The sequence below is a fragment of the Stegodyphus dumicola genome, chromosome 1 (genome assembly GCF_044657685.1).
Source record: "Stegodyphus dumicola isolate Sdum_Otavi_A_Nest chromosome 1, ASM4465768v1".
NCBI classification, from domain to species: Eukaryota; Metazoa; Arthropoda; class Arachnida; order Araneae; family Eresidae; genus Stegodyphus; species Stegodyphus dumicola.
In genome coordinates this window covers 184072370-184091245 of record NC_140768.1, presented here as the reverse complement: position 1 = coordinate 184091245, position 18876 = coordinate 184072370, and the positions used below count along the sequence as shown (strand labels likewise).

General features: G+C 32.1%; 1 protein-coding gene across 2 annotated transcripts in view; it reads right to left on the bottom strand.

Annotated features, from left to right (window-relative positions):
• Window positions 1-5368: 5368 nt before the first annotated feature.
• The window catches only part of Fsn (F-box synaptic protein), a 30682-nt gene continuing 17174 nt past the window's right edge, over window positions 5369-18876 (bottom strand). For both annotated transcript variants that reach the window (XM_035354760.2, XM_035354763.2), the window contains exon 3: window positions 5369-18874. The gene's annotated coding sequence lies outside the window, so the exon portion shown is untranslated. The remainder of the gene's footprint in view (window positions 18875-18876) is intronic.

Sequence of the window (18876 nt, the reverse complement as noted above, 5' to 3'; positions counted from 1 at the left end):
CGACAACAATTATTATGAAACTTTCAAAGGTACACAAGCATATAAAAAAATCAGTTGCGGAATTCGGCTTTTCGCAGTTTCCAGAGAGACCATATAACATAGATCGCAAGACTATACTGCTGGCAAATAAATGTCTTACTTATGAGGACATCGACTGATAAGTGAAAGCTTGGCAGGTAGCCCGGCTACAGCATTTTCAGCACCCTGGGTTGTAAGTACAATTCTTGCCACTGTATAAATTAAACATATTTCTAATTCAAAATGAAAGATACTTTTATTTATGACAGAACAACTTAGCTCGCTCAAATAGATACTCAAGGCGACTTGCTGCCTATATTTAGAACAGACCTTGTGTACTATAATAGTAATTACTGTTTATATAGTGTAATACTAAGCCCAGGTCTGTTCGATAGTTTGTAAGTCGTGTTACGGAGTAAGAAGTGTATTAAGCTGCGTTCAGACGACGGTATAAAGGGCATAAGTGGTTTAAGCCGAACTGCGTTACCAGGCAAGCAATCTGTGCTACGTCACAAAATCTGGTTTAGGGCTCTTGGCATAAAGTTCGAAGTTTTCAACTTTATGCCGACTTGGGAGAAGCGTCGAACAGTCAGAGCGAACACGCGAAACTGAATGGGAAAACAGAGCGGGAAGGCTGTAGACACATCCACTCATGCTCAAATTTAGCTTCTCTAAGTGGGTGCGGCTTAGACCCTGTGTCGCAGGTGTGAACAAAATTCCCGCATTTTATTCCTTGTGACTATGCCTTTGTGACATTTAAGTCGTCGTCTGAACGCAGCCTTATGCGATGAGCCAAACGGATACCAAACTAGATTCAGCCAATTAATCATCTTTATTTGCAGATTTGCAGGCACACTAGAATAATTCCTTGTAGACAATTTACTCTTTAATCATAGCAGTTACGATAATTTCTTATATACAATTTTATACAGGTTAATGGGGCGATATCATTTTAGCAGATAATACGTTAGCAAAAACGGAAGCTAGAGAAAGGAATGTAACAAAAGAATAATGACGTAATTAACTGCCAGGGGTATTTATACCAAGTTTGATGTACAAGTTCAGCTAATCTATGATTGGCTAGTTTTAGTTGCCCCTTTTCAAGTAACGTTACATAACGTAGAAAAATCTCGAATTTGGGAGAACAGATGAATTTAGGGAGAGAGCACCAAATCTAGAAATATTAATTTTGAGGTCGCCAATTAATTTTAAAGCAGCTATCGTATTTTGTTATAGCTTACATGTATACATGTGTGCATAAGATATAAAATATGAAAGCAAACTACTAGTTTTGATTTTGGCATAGCCCCTTTATTCTTAATTTTAATTTGGGTCTGTGCAGATACCTGCACAGATTGACGACTGGGTTGAAAACAAATACATCTACTCTGAAATAATCTAGCAATCAGGCATGAATTTATCTGTGAGAGCAAATAAGTATTTCAATAATATGATTACGAAATATGGCAATTCATAGGAACATTATTTTTGATAATACAGAACAGTATATTTTTGAATTAATAACGCGGAATATATACTGGTTATCATAAATTAAGGAAAAATCACAAAAATCACGATTACTGAAAAAGTTACATGTAGAATTTAATGAAACTTACCCAAAATATACAACACATAGTAAGGTATCAAATAACATGAAAAGAAATTACCAGACGAATATGGTAGTATAGAAATTAGCACATGTATAAAATGAACAAATCGAAGGTATCAGTTTGCTATAAGAAAAGTACCTTCAATATGGAATATAATTGCCTCTAGAAACAATACAATACATACAGCGATGTGTGATGCTTTTAATTACGCGGTCTATCAGTTCCATAAGAAGCGAGAGTCACTGCTCTTGCAAAGCAGTAGCAAGCGCGACAAGGGTCTGAGGGGGCGGATTGAGAGCAGCTAGACGTCTCCCTAAAGCATCCCAAACGTGCTCGATAGGATTCAAGTCCGGAGATCGAGCTGGTCACTCCATGCGCATATTTGTTTCCTGTTGAAGATAATCATCTACGATGCGAGCCCTGTGTGGTCTTGCGTTATCGTCCTGCAACAGGAAAGCATGCCCTATAGCCCCGGCATATGGACGCACATAAACATCAAGGACGTCATCTCTGCAAACTTGCGCATTCACGGTTTCCCGTTGGAAAGACATGGAGGTCTGTGCGTCCGGCCAAAGAGATGCCTCCCCAAACACAGACACTGCCTCTTCCGTATGCATCTCTTTCACGGATGATAACGGGTTCCAGATTCTCTCCATATTAAATAACGCTTGCTATTGCTTTCTTGACTAAACCTGGACTCATCCGTAAAGAGAACAGCCCTCCATTGTCCAGCGGACATGTTGTCATGCCCACTGCAAACGGTCCCTCCTATGGCGTGACGTGAGTGGCACGCAAATGGCTGGTCGCCTCGCATACAGACCACCTTTGTGAAGCCTTCTACGCACAGTTGACGTTGACACCAACCTTCCGGTGGCTACAGCAAGGGAGGATATAAGAAGAATCGGAGTAGCGGTTCTATTCCTGCGTGCACATAATGTCAAATATCGGTCATCGACGCTCGTCGTAGCAGTTGGCCATCCTTGGCTGAACCTCCTAGATAACCGAATCTGTGGTTTGAAATTGCCTCCAAAGTCTATGAACCACAGAAGGACTCACATTTAGCCATCTGTCCACTTCTGTTTGACTTTGTCCTGCCTCTAGTCTCCCAATGGCTCTCCATCGCATTTCTGCAGGCAAATGATGCCTGGAGGTCATTGTTACGAATTGGCTATCTCAGATTTCTGATGTCACTATCACAATGAAATATGTGGGCTTGCTCTCAAACATGGATATTTATGCTCCTCGTAGATGACGTATTCCGAAAGCAGCACCTAATTTGCATATCACAGTTTTACTCAGCTACTCTTACTTGGCAACATATTCAAACTTTACACAGTTTGAATTATTTTTGAGGGAGTTATCGCTATTTTTGTGATTTTTCCTTAATTTATGATAACCAGTGTATATTACATTCTTCGTTTAAAACTTCCGCTCAGGAATGGTAAATACTGCGTAATTTTCTCCTCTGGATTTTCAAGAGGTAAAATTATTTTTAAAAGGAGGCAAAAGATAACAGTAAATACAGTATCTGTAACGTGAACTCTGACGTATTATTGTGCTTTTGAACTAATGTAAGAAGCAAACTATAATTGACTTTTTTTCAGGCTTATTAGTAAAGAAAATAAGCTTTTTTTTTAACTTTGTTCCCTTTTATATACAAATGAATTCCAAGACTGATTTATGTAAGTTTTATGCATAATTCATTGTTATGACTCAATGTAACGAAGGTCATTGTAACGAATTGGCTATCTCAGATTTCTGATGTCACTATCACAGTGAAATATGTGAGCTTGCTCTCAAACATGGACTTTTATGCTCCTCGCAGATGACGTATTCCGAGTGAAATGCCACTAATTTGCATATTGCAGTTTTACTCAAACTCAGTTACTCTTGGCAACATATTCACATTTTACACGGTTTGGCTTATTTTTGAGGGAGTTATCGCTATTTTTGTGATTTTTCCTTAATTTATGATAACCAGTGTAGATTTAGAAACTAGCATTCTGAAGGCCTATACAGTAAAAATAATAAAAGTTTTAACATGCTGAATTCATGCCATTCAATGCATATCATTAACTTTCAGTTTATAAAAACTGATCACAGTTCTGATGCATTCATTCATACATTATTATTCATTTCTTTCTAAGTAAACTTTCCGTTTTATAAAAAGGAAGACAATACCAGCAAAAACGTTTTTTTAAGATACACACACACACACACACACACACACACAAAAAAAAAAAAAAAAAAAAAGGTAGAAATTTTTTACATAAATTACATGAAATAATAAGCAGGTTATATTATTTATTAAACTTGATTAGATTAAAATTCTGTTCCGTGTATAGTATTTGAATTTCACTTTTAATTAAACTTTTAAATATTATTTGGCATACTTTTAATAATTTCATGACCCATTTTAATTATAAAAAAAATAAATGATCATGATTTTGAAGTTTAAATGAAGATAAAAAATTTAATTCAAGCCTAGATTTTCAAGTATAGGGTGATCGTAAAAAAATGTCCCCAGTATCTAAACCCCTAGAGGCCTATCTGCTCAACTAATCAAAATGAAATTTAAGTTATTATTATTTGAAGGTATGAGCTCGAAATTGTGATTTAAAACAATAGAGCTCTTATAGTTACGGTTATAGTGAAAAAAATCGAATAGCAACACCCACTTCCTTTCCAGCGTAATGAAAAACTATTAATAATATTGGAACGATACAAATAAATCGAAAATTGCCGGCAAAAAACATTTGCAAATAAATTGCATTGTAAAGAAATAAATAACAACAAAAGAATACAAATTTTCAACGTGCCCACCTTTGCAGAGGATAAAATAATTTTGATAATTATGATGAACATAACATCACAGAAGGATTCTGTAAAATTTCAAGCTTTATATTACATCTTTCAATTCTGACAAACCTCGTGGGTTTGATGTATACACCTTCGATTTGAGATAACCCTCAGAGGCGTAGCCAGAGGAGGGGGGGGGCGATGGCGAATATCTGTCCCTGGGCACAGCATCCAGGGTGAGCCAAATTGATGTTGCAAATGTTTAGAATTACATATTTTTCATTCTTAGCAAACAGCAGGGGATGTGAGATCGTCAGTAGTCCCTGGGTGCTGAAAATCCTAGCTACGACTCTGATAACGCCAGAAATCCATTTAAGCGAGGTTGGGGGATTGCAGTGGCCATGAAACTGCAAAGTTACAGAAAATGACTCAACGTTGCAGTTGAAATGTTACACATGCTGAAAACTTGTAATTCCAATAAAAGGTTTTTTTTCCTTCTACTCTCTTGTGCCATCATTGGTTCTTTATAATGCTCTTCGTTGGAAATGTTTTACGATAACAATTTTCATCATACGTGTATCATTCCAATGCCATTTATGATTTTTCAATTTACCGATCAATTTGTGCAGGAATAAAATGGATGTTTTTATTTGAAAATTTGGACATATTTCCATTCTAAACATAACCGTGAGAGCTCTATCATTTTAAATCATTACAATCTCGAGCACATATTTTCAACTAACAATATCTGAAATTTTGCTGTGATTGGCTGAGTGCTAGGAGCTCATATATTAGGGAAGTTTTTATGACTAGCTTGGAATGTGTTAGTCTAAGATTTTCTAGGAATTTGCCTTCCTAGTAATTTGATGTCGAGCACCATGTGCAAAATTAGTAGCATTTCAATTACTTGCATTAAACTCATACAATACATGCTACTCAAGAACAGTTTAAAGCATACTTTTATTGTAACCAACACTTTATTTCAGAAAATATGGATTTTGATCATTCTTATGTTACATTACATATATATTTAATTTTATTACATTGGTTTCTTATGAAACATAATGAAATTATTTCCTTTTTTGACATCTGCTGGACAAATAAATGGCTTATAGACAAAGAAAGGAACACAGTTGAGCTTTCAATATATTTTAATGTAAAATGTAAAAAACTTCAATAAGAATAAAAAAATAACTGAAGTCAATGACTTGAATTAATTCTTCACATAAACTTTAAAGGAATACTATAAGGACAAGAGCAACAGCAAATTGCCTTTAGCAGCAAATACTACAAGTCTGCAATATCTGAAGTAAAAAACTTTTCATCCTATTTTTTACAAATTTTTTACATAGCATTAAGCATAAATCAGCCTAATGAAAGATTTGTACCTTTTTTATATTTACATTATATCATATGAATGATAATAATTCATATAACAGATATATATATATATATATATATATATATATATTTTACATACAAAATCTGAGTAGTCATGAAATACTATAGGATCACATTAAATCCATGCAAAAAGATTCAGTACTGTGATTCCTGATCTTATATTTTCTGTACAGAAAATAGTGCTACATAGCAGCTTTTCTACAGGGTGATTTAGGAAAAAGTTCTTGTGAATGTACCAGAAAATAAATGATGTTATACAAATAAATTTTGATATTTATCAATATAGTTTTATTTTTTCATTACTAATCCACATAGATAATTTATATTAGAAAAATAGCTATTAAGAAAAAGTGTAAAAAGAAATGAATAATGAGTTAAAGGTCATTTACCATTGTATTTATAGTTTCTTTCCCATTCCAGATTACTGGTATTTTTTAACTTCACATACACAAAATCAATAGAACTTAGGTAAATTATGGCAAAAAGCCATCTACTTTCAAGGGATTGATAAGTAATATTTGCTTAGTTTGTTGAGAACTAGTTTTTAAATTTCAAATATCTAACTAGCTCTTTTGCTTGGGAGTTAAATTCAGCAAAGAATTATCATTGCTGGACTACCTTTCCTGTTTTCTGTCATTGTAGCCTCGAAGATTTAAAGCAGTTATACAAAATTCTATGGCTCACAGTTCTCTTCTCAAATTTTGTCATTCAACACCCTTTTCTGGCTTGTTCAATCCTCCTCACCTTTGTGACAATATGTCCCATATCTTTTGGAGTGTGAAGATGATTTCAAAATTCATTGAATGTACACTGTAGTTTTTTAAGTACCTATTCATTTCATGTGGCCTACATCTAAACTGTTCATTATACTTTGTCACGAACATTATCACACAGACTGGTAATGATTTAAGAATTTTTATATATTTAGCTACAGCAATGAACTTAAATTCTAGCTGCATGTATACTGAACTTGTAAGAACCTGAATTTAGTAATTTGTAATGAATATCATTGCAATTACACACCCTTGATTCAGCTCTCGGAAGTTGAGACTCATAAGTTGTAACTTGTGCTTTATACTTTACTTTGCAATTAACAATGACCTTGAAAAATACAAGTATGCCCTGCTGCATAGTTACGCAAAGGGGCTCAATTAAAAGAATTTGGGATGTTTCAAGTAAAGATGCATGTCTATAATGATTGCATACTTAAATGAATGTTTAAGTGCACGTTTAAAAAAAGTTTAAGCAACAATATTTCTTATTGCTCTTGTTGTCCTTTAAGGGCCATTCCCACTGGGGTTTATCCTGAGCTAACGGACACAGCTGACATAGCTGACCCATCTCCAAAACCAGTTTTTCCCCATAGTGCAGCAAGTTGAAAAATCTGAACTGCAGGCATAGCGGAGCTAGTCGCAAATGTAACTGACTCTGTTAGCTCAGATAAACCCCAGTTCATAGCAGTAGCAATACTTTCAAGATCTCAGCATTTACCAGTAAGTACTACCACTCAGATTGGGAAACTATGATTTTTAAACTTTCTTCTACATCAGCATGGAAATGAAATTGGAGGACCTTATTACAAGACACAAAACTATCTCTTGAACTACTGAAGTACAATACTGTTACAGTTTTTACATTTAGTTAGCTATTTTTAATAGAACTGAAATTAAAATTGTTTTATATCCCCATGCAATGCAGCAAAAGACTTAATTGAAGCAGAAAGCTATGCCAGAAAAGTTAAAATACAGGAGCATGCACATTTAACATTTAATAAATAGATATCTCGTAATTGTACTCTTTTGCTATCCAGAAAAATTGAGAAAATACCAGAATGTTCTCATGCATGATTAAAAAGCTTTAAAAAGCTGGAGGAAAATATCTCAATTCAGTTTTTACTTAGTTCTTGTTGTTGATTGTAGCGAATTCGTGGTGAGAAGATTAGTTTTCTCTGCTTTGAATTGTGGTCTATTTAAAGTTTTAGTAGTTTAAAATATAACTAGTGTGAGATATTTTGATACTGTACAAATATCTCTGAGGAAATTTCAGCATTTTGTTTCATTTCTTGGCATAAGAATAAATTTTATTTACTTTTTATCGACACTTGCGCATTCAATCCATTACAAACCAGTACGAATGCAACAATACATTCTAGAAACATGGTACTAACATAAGCCTTTATAATTTAACTTTAATCAAATAAATCCTCCAGGCTAAATTATTCAAGTCCAAATTACAAAGCAATAATTACATGAGATATCATGTTGCCATATAAAGCAATTTGATTATGTTCCATTACTTTGGAACATTAACTGTAGACATAATAAAGGAATCAAAGTACTTATTACATGAATTTTACAATTAATTGTTTTTTCTAATGATAAAAACAAAAGAGAAAATATTATGATGCTCACAAAGATGGAAAAAGGAATGCTTCTAATTTGATTCTTCATATTCAATATGACTTAACAGCAGAAATGCATTAAAACAAGCAACAAACATGCAAGTCAAGGAGTGAAACATAAATAACTATTTACTTGCATACATGAATTGTTAAAATTAAAAACTTTTTTTCCCATAATTAGTTTCTAGTTTACATAAAATAAGTAGGAGAGGCAAAGATTCTGAATGACACAAATCAAGCTGAACCATCAAACATATAAATATTTCTCTTTTTCTTTGAAATAGAAAATGATATTTACTACAAGGCATCATCCAACAAAATCAAAATCCTTATTTTTTAAAAAAAAAAAAAAAACACCACCCTCATTTTGTGTTCAGATTCTAATTTAACATTCAGAACAGTTTACTAGTTTAGGAATTAAGCATTAGATATTCAAGATATAGATATAAAATCACACATTCAAAACAAACCGCTTAAAATTATTGCATGAAAGTGGGAAGATTTCCTATGACACTATTTTATCGTAAATTAATGCTACATGGAGACTTTTGTACTTATTCAATAAAGAAAAGACTTCATTTTAAGACGTACCTATGCACTTTTTTTCACTAGAGTGCTTACGCTTGAAGCTTGCAACAGATTTTTCTGTTAGTGGAAATGGCAACAATTTCTATTTGCCAGATAAAAAATCCATGTGCTGGAAAACATTCATAACTGGTTTAGATGCTAAAAAGTGGATTAATATCTAATGTTGCTATGTGTTAAGTTTTTTTAACATGGTAAAGTTTTCAAGGTTGTCTGCCTAACAGAAGGGTTGCTATCATGGAGGAATTTCTGATAGAAACTGGCTTGCATTAACCACTGCATATAGAAAAAAACAACAAAAATCACATATGCAACCAACTCATTTGTCTGGGTTAGCCTGAGGACTTTACTTTGCAATTAACAATGACCTACCAGCATCAAACAGTCTTAACCACTTGGCCACTGGTGGGGTTAGTGCCGCTAAAAATTTTTATCATTAATTTTGTTTTCGATATTACAGCATACAGATGCGAGAACTATAAAAAAGAAAAATCTGCAGTTCAGAAATATAATCTATGGCTCATTATGTTAATGACATAAAATGTCGAGAACAAAAAGTATCGCCATCTTACACCAGCACAAAATAAATATACTTGTTTTTAATGATTACACAGATATAACATACACTGTTATACAAATGAACAGATTACTGCAACATTTGAATATTAAATATTTAAATGTTCCAGTAATTCACAAATTTTCAATTACTCAGAATTTTTTTCCTATTATCTTTGAAGTCAGATCATCAAATTTAAGACTTATTTGGAAGATTTTATATCAACATTCTTATTCTTCTCTTATTATTCTTATCAATTTCTTTTCTAACCTAAAACAATTTCACATGAAATAACGTTTTGTGGCTACAATCATCAAGACAGAGTACAGTGACAATACTGTACAGTGCTTAAATTGCAAAGGAACTTGAGTACTTCTCAATTTTTTAAAGGATATTTTAGTTGAAATGCACCAGAGCCCTAAATAAGAGTGGTCTAGCACTTTTAACTGAACCACGTTTTCAGCAGGAAATTCCTTTTACCTCTTAATACTAAAGTAAGCCTTAAAAACCTATTCTAACTTTTTAATGCATGCCTGGCTTTCCATGTGGCTCAAGTCTCGGATAGAAATTGAGATTCTTTAAGGAAAGATAAGACCCTATCCACACTCTTTTTTTTTTTTTTCTGTAAGAAGTACAATAAATTTATGATAGCAGAAACAATTTTCATTCATAAAAGTACTAGAAGTGATCACCTTGGTCATACACATCCAATGCGGGTAACTTCTCACAACAGACAGCCTTTTCAGATGCAAATAAATATGGGGGACACAAATTGTCACTTTCACAGAGCCTTACACATTTGCTCTCCACTAATACTTGTATTCCAGGAAATTTTGTTTCCTGTCACATTTTGCTTAACAGCTACAAGCAGATTGGTAGAAGATTGTGCTCAGAAAGTTCTGGATTCTTCGTTTTCATATCGACACATCTTCTGTTAAAATTTCTTCCATACTTTATTATTGCTTATAGCTTTCTCTTTATTCTCATTAGTGATGCTTTAAACATCTTAACTTTTTTCACTAGCATGCTGGAGAAAGAATGATCTTCACTTCTGTCATCCTTGAAATAGAAAGTTATACTGTATTTTCAGGGTTTGAATTCAGCTGGAAGCCTAAATAAAATGCTATCTAGTACAGTACAAAGTCCGTAATCTGGACATCCATTATCCGGAATGATCTAGAATCCGGACTTCAAAGCCACAAACTTTACGCATGCGTGTAAAGAATGTGCATACATCATGCATGTGCATAATGTATGCTTTACGCATGCACACATTGAAAGAAATGTTTAATAAAGTAAACAAATAAATATTAAGCTTTTTTTTTGTAAAATTTGATACCCTTTAGATCATAATTGCTCTTTATTTCATAAATTACAGTTTCATATTTTTAATTGTATAATTTCTGCATGCTACATTACCAGATTTAAATTGATGATCTATAACCCGGAAAAACCCCTAATCCGGAATCACCAAAATCCCGATGAGTTCGGATTACAGACTTTGTACTGTATTTTACTTTATTATTTAGACTATTTATTATTAATTTAATATTTTATTAAATTTTTATTTAATCTCTAGGTAAAAACAGTAATTTTTTTTTTTTTTTTTTTTTGCTTATGTAGCAGAATTCTTTTTGCTTCTGAAGAAAAAGCACCTATGTGTGATAACCCTTAAAACTGATACAGTTTTGTTCAAAATCTACGTGAAATTAAGCATGCTGTTCTGTCTGTCTGAGTTTTACATTGTCATGCTTCTCTTTCAATTTTTATTTATACCTACATTTTATTGATTTAATTGTTTTAATTACTGATTGTTTTATTAAATTATTTTGTTACTCTTTCTTGATGCCAATCTATATGGCTTCAGCATTTCTAATTTTGGAAATTAAGCCCTGCTATTGTATCAAACAGCAATTTGGGAAACACTGTTACACACATTGGGGGGGGGGCCTTCATTTTAAAATGGTGAGTCATAATTGTAATACAATTCCTAACATATTGACTATTAAGTACATTGATAGAACAGAATTAATTTGGAAATTAAAATATTCAGTCAATAAGAATTTATATTTTTCTCTGTACTAAATATTAATGACAGTGAAAAACATCCTTTCATATATTGAAAATTATTTCAATGGTTAAAAAATTTAAATAATTCGATATTTTGTGCCAAAAATTTAATGAAAAAATATGTGCATCAATCAACATAATGAACATAAGATGCTGAAAGAAATTCTAAATAATATAAAACAAAAATGATATTTGGACTGTAAAAGAACTGATAAAATGTCTCACCTTTGTTTAATTTACCTTCAGAAAATGAGAACTTGTAACAGCTAAACAATGACTCAAGTAATAAGCAAAGAACAGTAAGGCTATACATACAATGAAAAAATAGCATGTAACTGTTTTTCATTAATGTCCGTATGCTATATATTTATCAAACACCATCAGCCAAACATTTTACACATTTATCAAAATTTATTTAAAAGCTTTTTAAAAGTAATCTCTACAGTTTATGACATTTTTGCATAGTATGAAAGAATCCTTTGCGGCACAGTGTGCCCAGTTTACGCACACCTAAAAAATTTCCTGTGTACACACTGAATTGAATGGAAAAGGCTTTATAGGTTACTATGAGCTATTTTGAACCTTCTTTATAAGTAGATTGCAGCACAACACAAACCAGTCCATACATTTTAGCGATGTATAGTTTTTAAAGACCCTCAATTTTCAAAGAAATCTTCCAGATTTGTTTTAAATTTGTACCTTGAAATCTTGACTAAAACTGAACGACGAACATCCTGTGCGCCTAGAGTGGGATCACTAAAACACCACGACCAGACCAACAACTGCATCTTTTGTTTCACGGCAGTATTATCTTTGGCGAGCTCAATCACAATAGAAAGGTATATAAAGTACTTCTGTATATCATTTCCTGTTTTTCTTTTCTTTTTTTTCTTTTTTTTTAAAGGTCAAATGGGGCTTTGTCCCTGAAGGACTATTGATTTCGTTTTGTGATTTTGCGTCGGAACCCTAAAAACAACGTATCACTTTTCAAATCATTGCCACCGAATACTATTGCATGGTATTATATTTGAAGGAATTAAATAATGAAGAATATGCATAAATGTATGTATGTTTCTCGCATTGTGATAAAACAGCGGTACCTAGAGCCATCCAATTTTGAATGACGTAATCCTGCTGCAAATATGGGCTTCTGAAAGCCCAAATTTGAAATCTGTTTTATTATCAATTTCATATTTTGTAAAAGAGCCCACTAGTGGCCAAGCGGTAAAGTCGCTGAACACTGGTAATTTGGTCCGAGGTTCGAATCCCGCGAACGGACTGGCTGCATGGGCGTTTTCGTGGTTTTCCCCATGTGTAACGTGTATATGAGCCAGTTTCCCTTAGAAAGTCCTCCACGAAGGCATCCCTACCCTTAGGCCCTCGAGGTTAGGCCTAAGGGCCCCTAAGGTACTTATATAGGAGCCAAAGGGGCCCTTAGGTTCCTAGATAGCCCTCGAGGTTTTTCCATAAACACACACACATATTTTGTAAAACTTTAAGGAAGTTTTGATTAACAAACTCAACGAGTTAAAAGCGAACAATGGCAACACTCTATGGGAGGACCTTTTTATGTCCAGCATGCAGAACTCAGTATCGGAAATTCTAAAGATACGCTCATTTTAAAATTATTTTGCAACATTGGCGTTGAACTGAATTTGACGGTTTAAGTACAAAGGACATGATATTTAATAAATAAAGGTAACACACAAAACGTTAAATAAACACCCCTTTAGAAATAATTTAAAATCTGAAACCTTTCAGTTTTTTTTTCCTTCCTCCTCTTTTTTTTTTTTTTTTTTGAGGGGAGGTTTGTTTATTAACTAAGAAACTGTTGGGGTGTTTTTCTAAATGTCACCGGTAATTTTATCAGTTAGGTCCTTGTTTTTTTTTTTTTTTACTAGAGCACTTATCTTTTTTTATATTTTGCTTTTGTTGAAAGAACACTTTACAGCAATGCTCACTTCAGTGCTCTTTTTGAAGCTCTATTCATTCAATGAGCCCGATTCAGGCACATTCACAGAATTAAAACAGTATATGCTATCTTTACAAAATTTCATCTGTGTTCTCCTCTACGCCTGATTAGTACACCTACCATTTTTTTTTTTTTTTTTTTTGTTTTGTTGAAATTCCAACTTTAAAAGGTAGCATGCCAGAAAGGGTTAATAAAAAATTTTAAATATGCAAATTTAACAAGCCAGCTTAATTTTATTTGGCTTAAAAAAGAAAAAGAACGAAGATTTGGATGAATGTAATTCTGCTAGGAATGCCAATGAGAAATTTCCAATGAAAAATCATTATTTTACACAGCAGATATTTTTAAAGGGTCAACATCTCCAAGCCATATCATTAGGCATTTTTTCATGGATATAAATTGCAAATGAAGCAAGCGCTCATTCAAATTCCTTTTACAGCAATACCATCTATATCAGAGTTGCAATTAGCAAAGTTTTTCAGAAAAGGGGAAAAAATTATATATTTTTATGGCAGACTTTGCTTTTGTTAATTCCACTTGTTTCCACAAACTACAATCTCTTAATAAAAATATCCCATTTCCGAATTAATGACTACCATTACTTTCAGACATATTTACAAGATAAAATAAACAAAGATAATGAAGAAAAAAGTACTGGAGAATGATTTTGTAAAATTCACTTGCAGCCATCATGAAGAAAATAACAATTTAAATGGATTTAATGTTCTTACACCTTATCCAACAGAAAAACTTCTACAATATACAATGGAAATGACTATGAAGCTATATGCTTTTATTTTAGAAACAGAAGGAACACAGATTGCCATTCGTCTTCAATAATCAGAACTTTTGTAATACTATTCTGCGCTGCTGTAAAGCAAAAGCATCAACATAATTTCTTAGCATTCTGTACACTTTGTTATGCCATCACCCATAGCTGGCACACTCATAGACTTTACAATTATGATTTCTTTAAGGGGACATTTGAAAAAGAATTCTCCAAATGACCACAGACCACAGAAATTTACAGCAATACCCCAAGAAACCAAAATAGCTATCCAAACATTCAAATTAGTCTGCAGGGATGCGGGTTAATGTTACCTGCAAAGTGAAGGTAACATCAGGTTCTTATCATTTTTGAAGCAAAATAAAATGACTTGGTCACAGTGATAACACAATACTCATATTACATGATAAGATCCTGCACTAGTAAGTGATTAATCGAACAGAGACATAAGCAGTTTTGTACTGATTAAAAAAAGGAGGGGGCAAATCATACTACTAGCATTTATGCAATAGCCATACTATATCATTAACGTTCTTTATTTTAATTTCATATTAGAGAGCCTTTTCCTGCTATAACCTGTATCATTCATGCAACAATATAGCAAGAGAAAATATCCTGTCCTATTCTATAACTTACTAATTTCAATATATATGTAATAATTGTACTTTTGGCAGAAGATGAAAACAATTCACATTTGGTCATGCCCGAAAAAACTGCTAAGTAGATAACTGGACATTATGGTGCAATGGATGATCAGATGGAATTTTTTGAAGCATGACCAGCTTGATTGTTAAACATCATTTATTCTTGAATGACGAATTTCTTAATACATAACTGTAAAAAGACTAGGGGTGCTAAATGCATCCCATAATTTTAAATATGCAGTTACATTTTAATTAATAGTGAATGGCTAGCAGAGGCTGAGCAACAAGCTGTCAGCATGCAGGCGAAGAGGCGAAAAAAAGGCTACGCAGTTATTAGCTATTTATACCAGAGAGCTGTACAAAAAAAAAAAAAAAAAAAAAAAAAAAAAAAAACAGCTTATCTTTGATTCATTAATTTTGGGTTTTAGTTCCATTTTTCAAGCAGCATTATGTAATTTGGAATAATCTCAAATTTGGGAGAAAAGATGAATTTAAGGGGAAAGTACCAAACCTAGAACGTTAATTTTTTAGGTCGCCTATTATTCTTAAAACAGCTGTTGTATTTTGTTATATTTTACATATTTCCCCTTTTCAAGGAGAAAACAGCATAGAGACAGAGAAGTCTTTTTACAGAAAAGCGTTGAAACACTAGCAGATGAAGGAAAACGTAGCGTCAAAAATGTGATGATAGCACATACTTGGAAGCAGGGATTTAAGAACACTGAGATGTAAATGCGTAGCAATGTTGTTTAGCGTAGATACTTGATGCTTAGAGCATCTATCCATTTCGAAGAACAAGCAGTTGAACCGTATTAAATTCACATTTTGTGGCCACAATTCACTTTGGCACTCCAATCGTGCCTATTTTCAGAAAATTTGCAATTTTGATATTATAGCAATAGAAAAGAACATAAAAGACTGCTGCAGTGTCTTAACAGGATGAAAGCATAAACGAGCAGAGGGAGAATTGTCACAGTAGTAATGCAGAGGAAGAAGGAAGAGTCAAAAGTTTCAGTTCGAGTTAGGTTTTCGGTCTACAATTAGGTGATTGGTAAAGAGGCATATGCATGTGTTATGTAAGACTGCCCGATTAAGTTGAACGACGCAGTTTAGAATTATAGCGCTATTTTTAAGACACGAGAGATGAAGTCCTCAAACTGAATAAAAAATAAAAGAGGTTACAGCAAATTAAAATTAGAAGTTTGCTTTCATATTTTTTATCTTGCATATATATATATATATTGTAGCAGACACATTTTTGATGAATCATCAAGATTATAAAAATAAATTCTTGAACCTCATACACTATATATTTAAAGTTTCAGATGTTTAAACCGCTTTTCTAAAAGAAAGCAAACAGAACATCACTAAGAGGGAGACTTAAAGGAATCAAGATAACTGAAACTACATTTCTATCCCATACTAAAATTAGTCCCTCTGACTATAAGAAGAAAAAATTTCATCTGTTTTTACATGCAACAATAAATTATGATATAATGTTTGAAGATGAACATAAGCAGACAAATACATATCCATCAAAATTATTACCAAAGCCCTATTAAAAAACCCCATCGTTTAAAAATTTAGAGAAAGTGTTACAATATTATCATTTAAATTCTGAATTAAATGCTTACGCATCCATTACTCAGACCAAAAAGATCAGACTTATCACAATAAAATTTGTTACCTCCTTTTTGCATAGATAAATACTAGACCTATTTTGCTCTTTCTCTCTCTTTTGTTATGTTTCAATGAGGTACGGTACCTTAAAAAGTTCCCATTAAAATAATAAGATGTAAAAATTATGAAAATTGCATATAAAAAAGACTTTGCAATAAATTTTATGTGAGAAATAAGCTGCAATGAATGAAATAAATTGAAAAACTTGTATGTTAATTACAATTAAAATGATTTTTCTCTCAATAAAAAAAAAAAAAAAAAAGTGTTCAAATTACTCTCAGAATATATTAGTATTTACAATAACCTAAATTAAATGGAAGATTTTATTTTAGTCTCTTATGTATTTATAAAATTATATTCAGTAATAAAATTAATTGATGACTGAGAAAAAATAGTCTGACAGAACAGATTATTACCATCTAATAAAAATGCAGATTTGTAATTCATATAAATTTGTTTCAAGTATCTGAATAAGACGACTAAAACTTATCAGCACCATGTCAAAACCTTAAATCTGCATTTCTTGCTCTATTTTCATTGATATGCATTTCCTAAACCGTTTTACAAAGTATCATACTATGACAAACGAAAAGGAAAAGAAGAAGATAAAAGAAACAAAAGGGATGTATCTATAAATGAATTTTTAATAAGAAGAAGCTGTTTTTGACAACATTTTGCTCACAATACAAGACATACCAAAACATCATATGCATTTTGAAGAAAGAGATGATTTTGCAGATTCGCAAATTTGATGTGATGCTGGCAACAAAAGATCATACAGATTAATGCTTGCTTAACATTTACAAGAGAACTAGAAGACTAATATTATATGTACTGAAAGCATTTAGTCTATTCAATCACTAAAGAACAGGAAAAAAAAAATCAAAAGGGCCTGCCATTTCCTACTTCACATTAAGTAGGAAATTTTAAATCTCCATAGTAAACTGAATTTCTTTCATCCTTATTTAATGTACTACATTTGTGGGACATATATGTCCCAGCCCTCAGGAAAAGGTTAATTAAAATAAGCAGAGCAAATGCAATGCATATAATTTTCTTATAAAATTTATGGATATGAAATTGTTACAGAAAAAAACAATATCTGACAACCTCGTCTACATTTTAAAATCCTTATATATTAAAATTATACATTTTTACAGATATATCAATATTTTAGGGAACATTCTAAAATTATTGCAATGATTTTTTAACTGCATACAGATAGATCAAAGCATACTTTTAAGTTACATTTAATTTTATTCAGAGTTATACAATCATATTAGCCAAATATAAAATGACATTCTCTTCCTTAACATACCTTGAAAATAATATTCATCTTATGTACCGTGCTGCTTTTATTTCAGGAAAAAGAAGTAATTCAATATTTTTAATGACCTTCATATTAAAAGAAATCATATTTACTTAGTTTCAGTTGATGATCTAATATTCAGATCATTTAATTATTTTTCTTACGGAATACTTTTAACATATTATATTTATTATTTACATATGTCAAGCTATCTTATAAGCAAATAACCTTTTTTTTTTTTTTTTTTTTTTTTTACTTAAATAATGGAAAGTCATCTTATACATGAGGTCATTTCATAATTTGGCCAATATATCTTATTATTTTCAATGATGTTAATTAAACTAAATTTAAATTTGCAATGCTTAGATATAAACCTCTAAAATCACTACTCACAAAGTTAAACCAACTTAAACACAATATGACCAATTCTGATACATCACTAAGCAGAGATAGTAGTATAAAAGAATTAATTCCTAAAAATGAAAATGAAAAATTGTAGCTGATGCTCTTATCCCATACCCACAAATAAAATTATACATGAAACATAAATCAATGGTACAATTTACATACATGACATCACATATCACCAAATGAGGGAAAAAAATCAGATTTTGAGCAATGAAGTGATTCAACCTCCCATAATGATCTCTAAAATTAAATTTACATTTAAATACCAGGTACAAAATAAATATTTGTAGGTTTCAATATAGATTTCATTTACGGCTTCTTTTCTCTTAGTTAGTTAATAAACTAATCAATTTAAGAGCTGCTTGTCAATAAATGAGAATTTAACAGAAATATATATGTTTTGTGTAGTTATAGCATGCTCAGTGTAAAAACTGTTTTAAATATTTTGACTTTCTCTTGGTGATGAATAAATATTTTTTTCCTGAAAACTTCACAACATACTCTCATTCATACGCAACTGCAGAACATGCAGCCTCATAAGTTTTCTCTGAAGTGAACTAGCAATGGCATTTGGTATCAAACATGGCACTGTGAGAGAAGTCCTTAGTTAAAAGTCCAAATTAATGGATTCAACCT